The sequence below is a fragment of the Anolis carolinensis genome, unplaced genomic scaffold (genome assembly GCF_035594765.1).
Source record: "Anolis carolinensis isolate JA03-04 unplaced genomic scaffold, rAnoCar3.1.pri scaffold_8, whole genome shotgun sequence".
NCBI lineage: Eukaryota > Metazoa > Chordata > Lepidosauria > Squamata > Dactyloidae > Anolis > Anolis carolinensis.
In genome coordinates, this window is record NW_026943819.1 from 11,694,749 (window position 1) to 11,707,929 (window position 13,181).

Genomic DNA, 13,181 nt, shown 5'->3' on the forward strand with positions numbered 1-13,181 from the left:
AATCCATATATATTGAAGGTTGATTGTTCCAGTATGTTGGGTCAAGAACAGAGGATGGGTTCCTTTTTTTCACTTGTGATTATCATTTTTGGTATGTCATGTGATAGGTGAAGAAAACCCAACATTTTCCAAGAAATACTATTTTTTTAAATTACACAGCTGTCAAATTCAACAATTATAGCTTTTATCAGTCACCTTGTCTGTCTCCTGAGAAATCTGTATAAAGCCCAAGTAGCCACAGTAAGAACAGATCACGGAACAACAGACTGGTTCAAGATTGGGAAAGGAGTGCGGCAGGGCTGCATACTTTCACCCTCCCTATTCAACTTGTACGCAGACTACATCATGCGGGGCTTGACAATTCCAAGGCTGAAGTTAAAATTGCTGGAAGAAACATTAACAACCTTGGGTATGTAGATGATACCACTCTGATGGCCGAAAGTGAAAGAAGAAAGTGCAAAAGCTGTGTTGCAGTTAAATGTCAAGGAAACCAAGATCATGGCAACTACACCTATAGATAACTGGCAAATAGAGGGAGAAAACATAGAGGCAGTGACAGAATTTATATTTCTAGGCACAAAGATCACTGCAGATGCAGACTGCAGCCAGGAAATCAGAAGACGTTTACTTCTTGGGAGGAGAGCAATGGCCAACCTTGATAAAATAGTGAAGAGCAGAGACATCACACCGGAAACGAAGGTCCACATAGTGAAAGCAATGGTATTCCCCATAGTAACCTATGGTTGTGAGAGCTGGACCATAAGGAAGGCTAAGCGAAGGGAGATAGATATTTTTGAACTTTGGTGCTGGAGGAAAATCCGGAGAGTGCCTTGGACCGCAAGAAGATCCAACCAGTCCATCCTCCAGGAAATAATGCCCAACTGCTCACTGGAGGGAAGGATATTAGAGGCAAAGATGAAGCATTTTGGCCACATCATGAGAAGACAGAAAAGCTTGGAAAAGATCACGATGCTGGGGGAAGTGGAAGGAAAAAGGAAGAGAGGCCGACCAAGGGAGAGATGGATGGACGGTATCCTTGAAATGACTGGTTTGACCTTGAAGGAACTGGGGGCGGTGACGGCCGACAGGGAGCTCTGGCGTGGACTGGTCCATGAGGTCACGAAGAGTCGGAAACAACTGTGTGATTGAGCAGCAACCAGTGGGGAGAGGGCAGTGTTGTACATTCTTACTAAGCAGGAGCCACGGTGGTGCAATGGGATCTGAAGGTCAGCATTTCGAATCTGCGAGATAGGGTGAGCTCCCATCTGCCATCCCCAGTTTCCATGTGGGGACATGAGAGAAGCCTCCCACAGGATGGAAACACATCCGGGCATCCCCTGGGCAACGTCTCTGTAGATGGCAAATTTTTTCACACCATTTTATTTTAACCCAGTCACTGTTTCACCTGAACTTGTCCATCTGCAGTGGTATCACCATCTCATCTCAACTGGACATGGTTTTCCATGCAAATATCTCCCGTTGATATTTGTATCAGCTCTGAAACCTGAAAGATGTGAATAATTTTAATGTTTTTCATCTCTCCAAAATTCAGCTGGGAATATGGCTTCTAACTGAAAGCATGATACATAATTTATTAGTCAACAAATGGGTGTGTGAGCAGCTCATGCATAACAGTGATAGCCCCTATGGAAGGAACCCTTGAGAAGTAAAAACTGTCAACTTTTGCTATTGTCGTTGATGGGAATGAACTTTTGGTGACTGAGAATAAACACAGACATCCCTTCCAAATATCTCTAGGAAAGTTTCCTCTTTGCTTTAACGTAAAGTTTGTATTTTGAAATAAAGGGGGGGAACATGAAATAGCAGGGCAATTTAGTTCTGCACAATGCATTTCTTCAAGGATTTCACAGTCTGTCCCTCTTGAATGTTAGTAGTGGAAAAAGCTCTAGCCCTAAGTATGTTGTGGAGAAGAAGAACAACAGATGTTGTCTTAGCACTCCATAAATCTGTCAAGTAGGTTAAATATAAAACATCGAGAATGTACTCAATGGAGAAATATTTCAAATGAGAAGGAGGAAGGTGGGGAAGGAGGAGGGTTGATCTTTCAAATCTGGAAAACAATCAGATGTTCTCACAAAGCGAGTACCAGAATTGGTTTGTTCATTTATTCATATATTTTGTATTCCGCATTTCTTCCAGTACATGAGTGGAGTCTTAAGTGCTGCTGTCCTTGAAATAGTACTGGAAATATTAGCTGGTACAAAATGCTTTCCTAAAATGTTGACATCATCCATATTAAAATGCCATCAGTGATGCAATCAAAACATCATCGCCTTGCTAGCAACCAAAGGATTTGACTGAAAAGGAAATCTTGATTTTACCATTTTAGTAAAAAGACATCATTTTGCTACACCATTATATATAACAGAACTTGAACATCCATAGATTTCAGTATCCATGAGGGATCCTGGAGCCAAGCCCCAGCAGATATCAAGATCCCATTATATATACCTTGAAATGTGTGTGTTAACATTTGACTTTTTCATTCTCAGGAATGAAAAGGAATACCTTCCACAATTTTCACTCCATTGCAGAATTAGTTTGCTTGCTTATGTAATTTTATAACTTTTCTTTCTCTTAAAAGAAATGTCTTTCCTTCTGCTTGTGAAAATAACTAGGGGGACACTGACAAACGTTATTCTATGACTTGGTTCTGCACTAGTTTCCACTGCATTCTGGTATGTTGTTCTTCCATTTGTGATGTCAAGACACAAGGATCCAGTTCTAAACAATGTTCTTATACAATGGAAATGTTCTGAAACTTCTTTGTGGCTGTGCGTTATAGTTTCATGATGAAATCCACGTGTATTCTTAGTTTGTTTGTTAGAGATCAGCCAGAGCCTGATGGTTTAACTGAAGATTTAGAGAGGATTGTGGGCTTTCCTGTGACACGAAGTGATGGGCTCTCAAGTTTGGGAAATTCGGGTCTGGTAAATGATGTTTCTCTCTGTGAGAAAACTGGCTTGGAAAGTACAGGGCCTCAAGGCCAGCCTGAGGAGTCAGAAGTAGCAATACAAGATAAGGAATCAAGTGAAGAGCTGAGTAATAAGGAGAGTTCCCAGGAGAAACCACCTGTAGCTATGGAGATCAACAAAAGTCTCTGTTTACAAATAGAGTACTGAGAGATTACGTGAGAAAGTTGGGAAGAAAATTCATGGGAGACATAATGCTTTCATGGGTGGCTATTAAACAACAAGTTGTTTACTTTAAGAGCAGTTCAGGCAACGCTGTGTAAGCCTGAGTTCTCTTGTTCTTGGATTGTAATATCTTGGAAGTTTTCCATATTCCTGTTCATGTATTCCTGTTCAAGATTTTAGTAGTTATACCTTCTTGCTTGTGGACTTATGCTATAACTGTGATTTCTGGATTTTGTCACCTTTGGAAATTTATGAGGCAATTGGATTTTTTTTGGTCACCTGTTGATGAAACTTTTTGGATTATATATCTGCTTTTCTTATTTCTGCTTTTTTATTTGCTTTTATGTGTTTTACTATACACTGTTTGATTATATTCCTGGATTCTTGTTTGGTGCGGTGGCCATAGGTGTTTCCAGGCCTGGAGTGCAACACAGTTCACATAACAATGTTACTTTCAGATACTGTCCAGCTTGCTCAATTTATTTAGGTATTCAGAGGTTGGTGCTGGGGTTATACCCATCTTTGCAACAGAGAAGGGCCCCAATGTTGATTGACATTTCCCCATCTTAAAGGATCTAGAATGGTTGATGTCTTTGGTAGGTTAGCTTAATTTTAAGACCCTTCTCAGAGAGGATAAGTGTGTACAACATTTGGGAATCATTACCTTATTCCTTTCATCCCTCATTATGTCTCCCAGTACTATCTATCACTTGCTGTTGTAGCAAAAGATTAGCAAGCTGTTGCAGGCTTGATTCCTACCAGGTGCTGGTATAAATTATCCGAACAGCAAGCAAACTTACTGCTTTGGCCATATGTTCATGCAAACAGCAAGGCAAAGAGGAGTGTATAGGATTGACACTAGCTGATGAATGAGAAAATTTCAGATGCATTATTACATATTCTGCTCAAGGAAAAGAAAAATGTAATAAGAAGACAAAGCTTTGTTGATTTTATGTCTTCATAAAGGATTTCCAAATAATTCTTTACACACTACATTGATGCTAATGAGTCCATGACACTTTCTAGAATTTGTGATGCTTAGCATATTCAGAAAATACAACCCATCAGGAAAGGTTGGGGCGGGAGTTTCTACACACCACATGCCAAGCCTGCCAAGCCTCCTCCAGCCTGGCAATTTGTCCCAAAAGATAGGTTGCTATCCGATGCTTGTGACATGTTCTTGCCAATTCTAATTTATTGCAGATGCATTGCCTTTGAGAATGTGCCCACATGTAGCAGCTGATTTTTTCAACTGCTGTCTCAACGCACATGTCATTGGGAACTTATCCAAGTCTTCACACGGTTTTCAATCCATGACTTCATTTTGTGATTGGTTTAAAATGATGGCTTATCATTATTGCCCAAAGTTTCTGTGCAAACCCTAACATCCGGTTGGTTTTTTTAGTTACATGTTGATGTCCTGCCCTTCTATTGTAGTTTGTCATTGCTCGTGGTCATGGTGGCACAATAGGTTAAACCCTTGTGCTGCTGAACTGCTTTGAAGGTTGACAGTTCAGATATCCGGGACAGGGTGAGTTCCCACTGTTAGCCCTAGCTCCTGCCAACATAGCAGTTCAAAAACATGCAAATGTGAGTAGATAAATATGTACTGCCTCAGTGGGAAAAGGCAGCAAGACTCTCCAAGCAGTCGGGCTCGGGCTGTGGCGCAGGCTGGAGAGCAACTGCAATGAATCACTGCAATGAATCACTCTGACCAGGAGGTCATGAGTTCGAGGCCCGCTCGGAGCCTATGTTTGTCTTGTCTTTGTTCTATGTTAAAAGGCATTGAATGTTTGCCTATATGTGTAATGTGATCTGCCCTGAGTCCCCTTCGGGGTGAAAAGGGCGGAATATAAATGCTGTAAATAAATAAATGTTGGCTACATGACCAAAAGGTGATAATGCAGGTTTCTCAGAATGGAAATGAAGAAGAGCACCTCCCCAGAGCCAAAGATGAGCACTGCCTCTAAAGCCGGAAATGAAAGGAGAAGCCTTTGCCTTTGTCTGTGTATGTGTGTCTCATTGTAACAAGGCATTGAATATTTGCTTGTGTTTGTTTATATACTGTAATCTGCTCTGAGTCCCCTTGAGGAGAAGGGTCCGGGGCTGTGGCGCAGACAGGAGAGCAATGAGTCACTGACCAGGAGGTCATAAGTTCGAGGCCCGCTCGGAGCTATGTTTGTTTGTCTTTGTCCTGTGTTAAAAAGGCATTGAATGTTTGCCTAATATGTGTAATGTGATCCGCCCTGAGTCCCCTTCGGGGTGAGAAGGGCGGAATATAAATGATGTAAATAAATAAATAAATATAATATAATATAATATAATATAATATTATTGATATCCCAGTTACAAATGTCCTTACCCTAATATTTGATGACATAGAAGAGGTGCATGAAGGGTCATTTGTTGTTTGTCTTCAGTATTAGGTGTATGGTTTTTATTAAAAATGTAGATAGATTGGCCAGGGACCTCAATTTGAGAGTTGCTTGATTTAAAAGCAATCAGCAACTGACCATACTTCTACGGATAAATGTGTACAAAAATCATATTAGAGGTCTGGGGTTATGACACATGTTTCCTGTATTAAATTGGACAAGATTCATGTTTTTCTCTCAGTCATGCATCTCGCTGAACACAAGCTTTCTGTTTGCTTATTTGTTGTTAGGTAGTTTTCTACCTCCACAATAGAGGAGGGTTAGTTGTGACAAATGGAAAGGCTAGAGAATGCCAATGTGGCTGCAAGGTAAAGTCATTTAAAGGCCTAACAGATCTATTTTAATCCCTATACTAGAAATTCTTAGCATGGGTTTAGTTTGTCTCACAGCAGCAGTACATTAGGATGACGTATTCATTGACCTGTTCGCCATGACTCCAAGTCCATGCCTTCTGGACCTGGTTAGTCATTGCCAGCTTAGCGTCTCAGTGAAATTAGGATATATATATATTAGGATATATATCCTATATAGAGAGGGGGGGAGGGGGTATACTTACTGACTCACATACTTGTGAAGCCTGTTTACCATCATGTTATCCATCTAGGATGGATTCTAAATAATTTTGTGGTCATTCTTCTTTTGACTTCTAATTAAAGGACATTTATGAACACCTTTCCAATCCCAAGACCTCCCCAGTACAGAACTTTAAAGAACTTTAAAGAACGTTCTTAGGGCTATGAGCAAAAAATATTCCTATTAGGGATGGAGTTTTTAAAAAAAATAAAATAAAAGTGATGTCTTTGTAAAATAATGTTTTTTTGATTAAAATTTTAACTTGCTTTATTGAGGCTATGCACCTTTTACATGAATCTTAGCTCTGGGATTATTCATCTGTAAAGACTAGCTGACAGTTACTGCCCATAAACATATGTTAAAGACTCAGCTTTGTGCTGGCATAATAGTCATCTCTCTGGACCTTGGGAAGTTTGAATCAGACATAAGCCACCAACTGTCGCTATTTAGCGATGACATTCAGATTTGATACTTTTTATACTTGTTTGTAAGTGACGCAGTATCCCTTCTCTTCTCTTTATACTCAGCTTGCTTCAATTGCGAACAACTAAATTAAAAGTGAAAAGCAACTTGCTCTGAATTAAGTCAGTGGCCGAAGAGGAATGGGAGAGCAGTCTCGCTGTTTCCAATAAATTCAAGCAAAAGCAAATCACTACAGTCTATGTTTATGTGTTCTTCTCCATAGTTAACTTTGGCCAACTTGACTGCATTATGACGTTGTTTGGCCACATGTCCCAGCCTTCCTCTGTGACATGCTGGAGATATGCTGGAATAATTTAGCTGCCTTCTTGCCCTGTCCTTATCTGCTTCTCTCTTTTTTTGGGTTCGTCCCTTGGGTGGTTTCAGCCAGCAGAGCAATTGTGCTGGTAGATCCCTCTGCCAGATGATCTTTGAGATTCTCTGCAGAAGGGGTTACATCAGCACAAGGCTGGTTCAGCTGGCAGAAGGCTGGTTCAGTCAACACAAGATGCTCCTGCCTATTTCTAATCCCCTACAGCTGGTGCATCCAGGATTGCATTGCACTGCCTGCTTCCAGTTTATTGTCACATACTTGTTGACTCTCTCAGCGAACTCTCCAAGGTCTGCACTGAAGGACTTACTTTTGCAAAAACCATGATCATTCTCTCCCCACTTTCGGATTTTTTTTCTCCATAATTTTATTTTCAGTGATGTTTTCCATCAAGTTACTTGGAACAGATGCTGATCTAATTGGTCTGAAATGCCCTGGTTCCCAGCCATAGGGTGAATTTTCTTCTGAGATACCAACATTGGAAATCTCTCATCATGTCTTTTCAACTTTTTCAAAGGAACTGATGATGATCCAATTACGCAATTATTCTTTACTCGACTATGGAGATAAAAAAGATATGAAAATACACGCTAGAGTGATCTAAGATTGCTTTTGGAAATATCACATGGACAACTGCCTTTCAGATTAAACTGAGAACTTTAATTTTCAAAGGCAGGTTAAGATGCATTTTTTTCCATTCTAACTTCATTGATGTTATCTTTTCTCTTCTTTCTGTTGAAAAGCTTATAAACAACATCAGTGCAAACAACTTCTGATTAAGTGATGAATGAACTGGTGTAAAAACAGATAAATTAGGACTGGCATATTGCTTGAACTGATTCCTACACTAGCACTACGGTACTCATATTGTAAACCCACAAGGCAACTAAAGGTTCAATTTTACTCAGTGTCCCTTATATCAAATAGGAACACCGGGAGGAAATCCAAAGCTTCTTTATTTACAACTAGCTTGGGTACTCGGTGATGCCCAGATTATTGAAAAAGGCATGGTTTGTTTTTGGATGGTAATATCACCTAGATAATTTGTAATGATTTTTTAAAACAAAAAACTCAGTCTTTGCTTTTGTTTTGTTTTTTATAAATGCTCCCATTAGAAAATGCATAAGAATGTGGATGAACTGCAAGTCCCAAAATTGTGGGCCAATCCTCCCAAAACTCCATATTAAGAGTATTAACAGTTGACCATGCTGGGTGTGTGTGCCAAGTTTGGTCCAGATCCGTCTCATACTGGCTTCAGTGTTCTCTGAATACAGGTGAACTATAACTCCCAGATGCCAAGGTCAATCACCGCATAATCCCTCCAGTATGCAAAGTTGGCTGTGTTGGGTTTTTGTGTCAAGTTTGGTCCAGATCGGTCACTGGTGGGTTCAGAGAGCTCACTGAATATGGGTGAACTATAACTCCCATATTTCAAAATCAGTGACCCGCAAAGTCCACCAGTATTAACAGTTGGCCACATTGGGTCGGCGTGCCAAGTTTGGTCCAGATCCATCATTGGTGGGGTTCAGAGGGCTCACAGAATACAGGTGAACTATAACTCCCAAAAGTCAAGGTCAATCACCCCAAAGTCCACCAATATTCACAGTCGGCCATGTTGAATTTGTGTGCAAAGTTTGGTACAGAACTTTGCAATTCTATTAGCAGATGCACTGGAAAACAATATAGATGTGGTATATAGAATATTCTGGTTGGAACTGGCAAATGAATGTATGCTTAAGGTTTCATCTAGTTCAGTGGTTCTCAACCTGTGGGTCCCCAGGTGTTTTGGCCTACAACTCCCAGAAATCCCAGCCAGTTTACCAGCTGCTAGGATTTCTGGGAATTGAAATCAGGGAGAAGGAGATCCATTCTAACAGCATTCAGAACATATATGAATGGTGTTTCCATGTGGTTTGGTGAGGTTGAGCCAGGAAAAGTGGTTAAATAATATGCTTAAATAACTTCCTGAGATAAAATACTGCCCTAATTTTTGATATCCTCCATTCCCACCAGGAGGTCAAAGTCTTATATTCCAAACTGAAGTCAGATTCAGGACCCACACTTAAGTATATGCGCTCCAAATACATTTGAAGGAAGACAAACCATTTTCTGAAGTGCCAAATCCTGATCCAAACTGAATCTGAAGATCCCTGCATGTTCCTAATCATGGTTATGTTCTGATTGTTATGGATAGTTTAGGAAATACCAGATAGATTGTTCCTATTGCAATGCAAACCAATAAGATTTCTCCATTATATTTTCTTCTGAGAAGCAGTCAGATGAGAACAGCAATGGATGAGAGTTATTCTCCTGCTTGGAGTCTTCTCCAAAGCAACTTATTGGCAATAGTGTGAAATTTAATGCTGGCCTAGGTGGATTTTGGCCTGACACAGCAATGTTCTTGAATGAATTACATTTGTGACAGAGTATATTTATTTTGTGACATTTATTCTTCTTATTCCAGTGAGGCTTGTGTGGGAAATGTTTTGAGAGGACTGGACCCAATTTAACAGGATGCCCATGAAGGATGACGGATGGAGCGGATAGGGGCAGGGGGAAATATTAATGAAGAATGAATAAATTAAAAAGCCCACTGTGGGGAACATGGTATGTTTCAATGACATGGTAAATTAACTCCATCCCAGGTCCCTAGGAGTAAAATTGAACAGGAACATTTCAATAAATCTCGGGAAATGAGATGTATAGGCATGCTACAAATTGTGCAATTTCGGCTTTCTTTTAAATGATAGCAGCTGGGTAAACAAGATGCTGTACATTTTGTCTTTGGGGTCAGTCTTGTTGTGGAATAACGAAATGGAATGGTTAGTTAGAAGAAGATGAATTAGCACACGTGTCTTTACTATCAATTGGCGAGGTTTGCTTTCCTTTCCTCAATTGCAGGTGTCATTTCAAGAACTGGGCTTATTAGATGCTCCTCACTCAGTTGCTCTGCGTAAAAAAGCAGATGATGTATGACTAGTTGCAAACGGGATGTAGAAAATGTGTGGAAGATGGATCTGCAAAACTGGAGAGGCAGATGGTGACGCACAGAAGTACCGCACAACCTGTTTAAGGCAGGCAAATCGGTGCATGCATACTGCTTCAGCCAAACACACCACTTAGCAAAAACAATGGCTATTCACTCAAACACACCTCCCAAGGACGATGACACTTTGCATAGTGGCTGATATCAGTCTCTATAAAGTAGCTTTGGGATTTATAATGTGAAAATTAGGACAGTCAGGTACAAGAAGCAATGCTTACTTAAGCTGAATCAAGACCGAATTGTTCTCCGTAGTTTATTTCATTTCAATTGTAGCTGTAGATCTTCAAGTCCTTTACAATTAAAGGAGACCCTTTAAAGTTTCCCATTTGCTTCCTTTAAGGCTAGCAGCAAATGGGTTTCCAATATGGCCAAATAAGGATACAAACCCTACTTCTAGTCCACTCCTCAAACCACTACACCACTTTTGTTTTATCTCTCTCACAGTTTGACTCAATTGATTATGGAGTTTTCTTCTCCTGCAGAAACTCTTGTTTCATTATCCAACTAGTAGGGGACACTAGAATAAGAAGGATAGCCCATTTCATGGGGGTGGAGGGTGGGTTGAAGCGCGAAAATCATTTCCCCTGTTTTCCTGTTATTCCCCCCATCTATATCCCAGTTGTGGAAACAATCCTCGTTTATGATATGGGAAGTGGAGAGGGGGAATATCCAGCAAAATGGTGGAAATGGTTTTCCTCCTTCAACTCCCCCTCCATACTCCCTGAAACTCTCTCTGGCTGAGATTTTTTTAGTACTTTACAGGGCAATGGAAAGTGAATCATTTCTATCAGAGCACCCTACAATAATCATTTTACGATGATGATGATGATGATGATGATGTATGAATCCTACGTTAAGATGCTTGCATGTTTCAGTAGGTATTTCTAATCACCATTACAAACATACTGAAAGCACTACTGACATTTCACTTCAAATTTCAGCACATGTAGTTCAGTTTAACTGCTCAGTCCTGTAAAACTGTGGTCAAGACCCACTGGCTTTGTAGCTGAAGGAACCAATGCATCTGATAGACATTAGCCCAGTATAAAGGAATAAACAAAGAAGCTAATCTCCATCACCAATGTGCAGGGGTTTAACTGCCACCATATCCTTCCACCAGACAGCCATTGTTTTGTTTTTCAAACAGGGTATAGTTTATGGACAGAAAACCCACAAACTCTGTGCCAGCTCCAGCTTTGAATATATGGATGAGGGGAACTGAATCCCAAGCTTCCATCTAAATGTTTAATTCTTAAATTCATTCAGAATAGGAAGCAGTAATAATAATAATAATAATAATAATAATAATAATAATAATAATAATAATAATACCAACAACAACGAAGTATGGAAAAACAAAGTATGGATCATCAATGTTGCAATCCCAGTTGACAGCAGAATTCATGAGAAGCAACTGACACAATACGAGGATTTAAAGATCGAACTGCAAAGACTCTGGCACAAGCCAGTCAAAGGGTCCCAGTAGTGATCGGCACACTGGGTGCAGTGCCTAAAGACCTTGGCCTGCACTTAAAAACAATAGTGTTGACAAAATTACCATCTGTCAGCTGCAAAAGGCTACCCTACTTGGATAATTCGCCAGTACATCACACAGTCCTAGATACTTGGGAAGTGTCTGACATGTGATCCAACACAAAAGCCAGCATAATGATCTTGTTTGCTGTGTACTAATCTTGTTGTATATCTAATAATAATAATAATAATAATAATAATAATAATAATAATAATAATAATAATAATAATAATAGCTTTATTTATAACTCACCCTATCTTGCTGAGGGGACTATGATTTCTCTCCATCCAGGTCTGCATCTACACTGTGTAACTAATATGTTTTGACACTACTTTCACTGCCATGGTTCAATGCTATGGAATCCCATGTGTTGTCATTTTGCAAGGGATGCAGCTATACTGTGGAATTAATGCTCTTTGAGCCGCTTTAACTGTCATGACCTAGTGCTGTGGATTCATGGGAGTCATAGCTTTGCAAGGCCTTTAACCTCTGCAAATCCCAGGATTCTATAGCATTGAGCTGTGGCATGTGGTTCAAGTGGTTTCAAACTGCATTAATTCTAGGGTGTTAATGCACCCGTAACCCCCACCTTTTCTTCGAATCCTATCCATTTCTTCTAAATGTTTGCCTTCTCTTTTTTCCTCCAAGATCATGTTAAACTCTTGGGTGGTACAGCCTAATCCCAGAGCCAAGGTCAATTGACTTCTGTGCTAGGTGGATTAGTAATTTGTCTGCTGATCAGCCAGAGATTTGGGATCATTAATGCTTTATTGCCTCTATTGATTCTCATTAAGTGCGCGATCAAGGAAACACTCCGTGACTTTGAACATGTTCAAAGAATTGTCTGGGCTACCATCGCTTCTTAGCATTCTTATGCTTGAGCATCAGCATGTACAATCCTTTGAGCGTCTACAAACAATTGCTTGATTTATCATCATTTCTTAGCATTCGTATGCATTAGCATCAATACACACACTTTACAAATGAGTATTGACACTTTGCTAATTCTACAGAATCTCTACCAGAATCCCTAACCATGTGCAAATCATATTCAGAGTAAATCCAAAAAATATGAAAGTCTCAGCAAGCCCAAGACTCTTCCTGTCAAAACTTTTCAATAATTTCAAATGCCTTTCGAATACTTTCAAATTATAGAATCATAGTGTTGAAGGAGACCCCAAAGGCTATCCAGTCCAAGCCCATTCTGCTATGCTGGAATAAACAACCAAAGCATTTCCAATAAATGACCATTCAACCTCTGTTTAAAAACTTCAGAAAAGGGTTAGTCTTTCCACTACTACTATAGTAGAGATAGAGAAAGCTGGGACCGAGGCTTTGTCATAGGAAAACTTGGCCTTCCAGATCGTTTTGATTGCAATTCCCATAATTCCTATCCAGAGCAGTCAATATGACATATGATTATAGTCATATATTCCTCATCTCTTCATGGATGTGTTTACACATGTATAGTAACTACTTACAGTAGAGTCTCACTTATCCAACACTCGCTTATCCAATGTTCTGGATTATCCAATGCATTTTTGTAGTCAATGTTTTCAATACATCGTGATATTTTGGTGCTAAATTCGTAAATACAGTAATTACTACATAGCATTACTGCGTATTGAACTACTTTTTCTGCCAA

The 13,181-nt window shown here is 39.8% G+C and overlaps 1 long non-coding RNA gene across 1 annotated transcript; it reads left to right on the top strand.

The window, feature by feature from the left end:
* The first annotated feature begins 2,660 nt into the window (after window positions 1-2,660).
* LOC134293524 (uncharacterized) lies at window positions 2,661-6,818 on the top strand. The gene is made up of 2 exons (XR_010000463.1): window positions 2,661-2,951; window positions 6,694-6,818. It is a non-coding gene; the product is annotated as an uncharacterized LOC134293524 (long non-coding RNA).
* The last annotated feature ends 6,363 nt before the right edge of the window (window positions 6,819-13,181 follow it).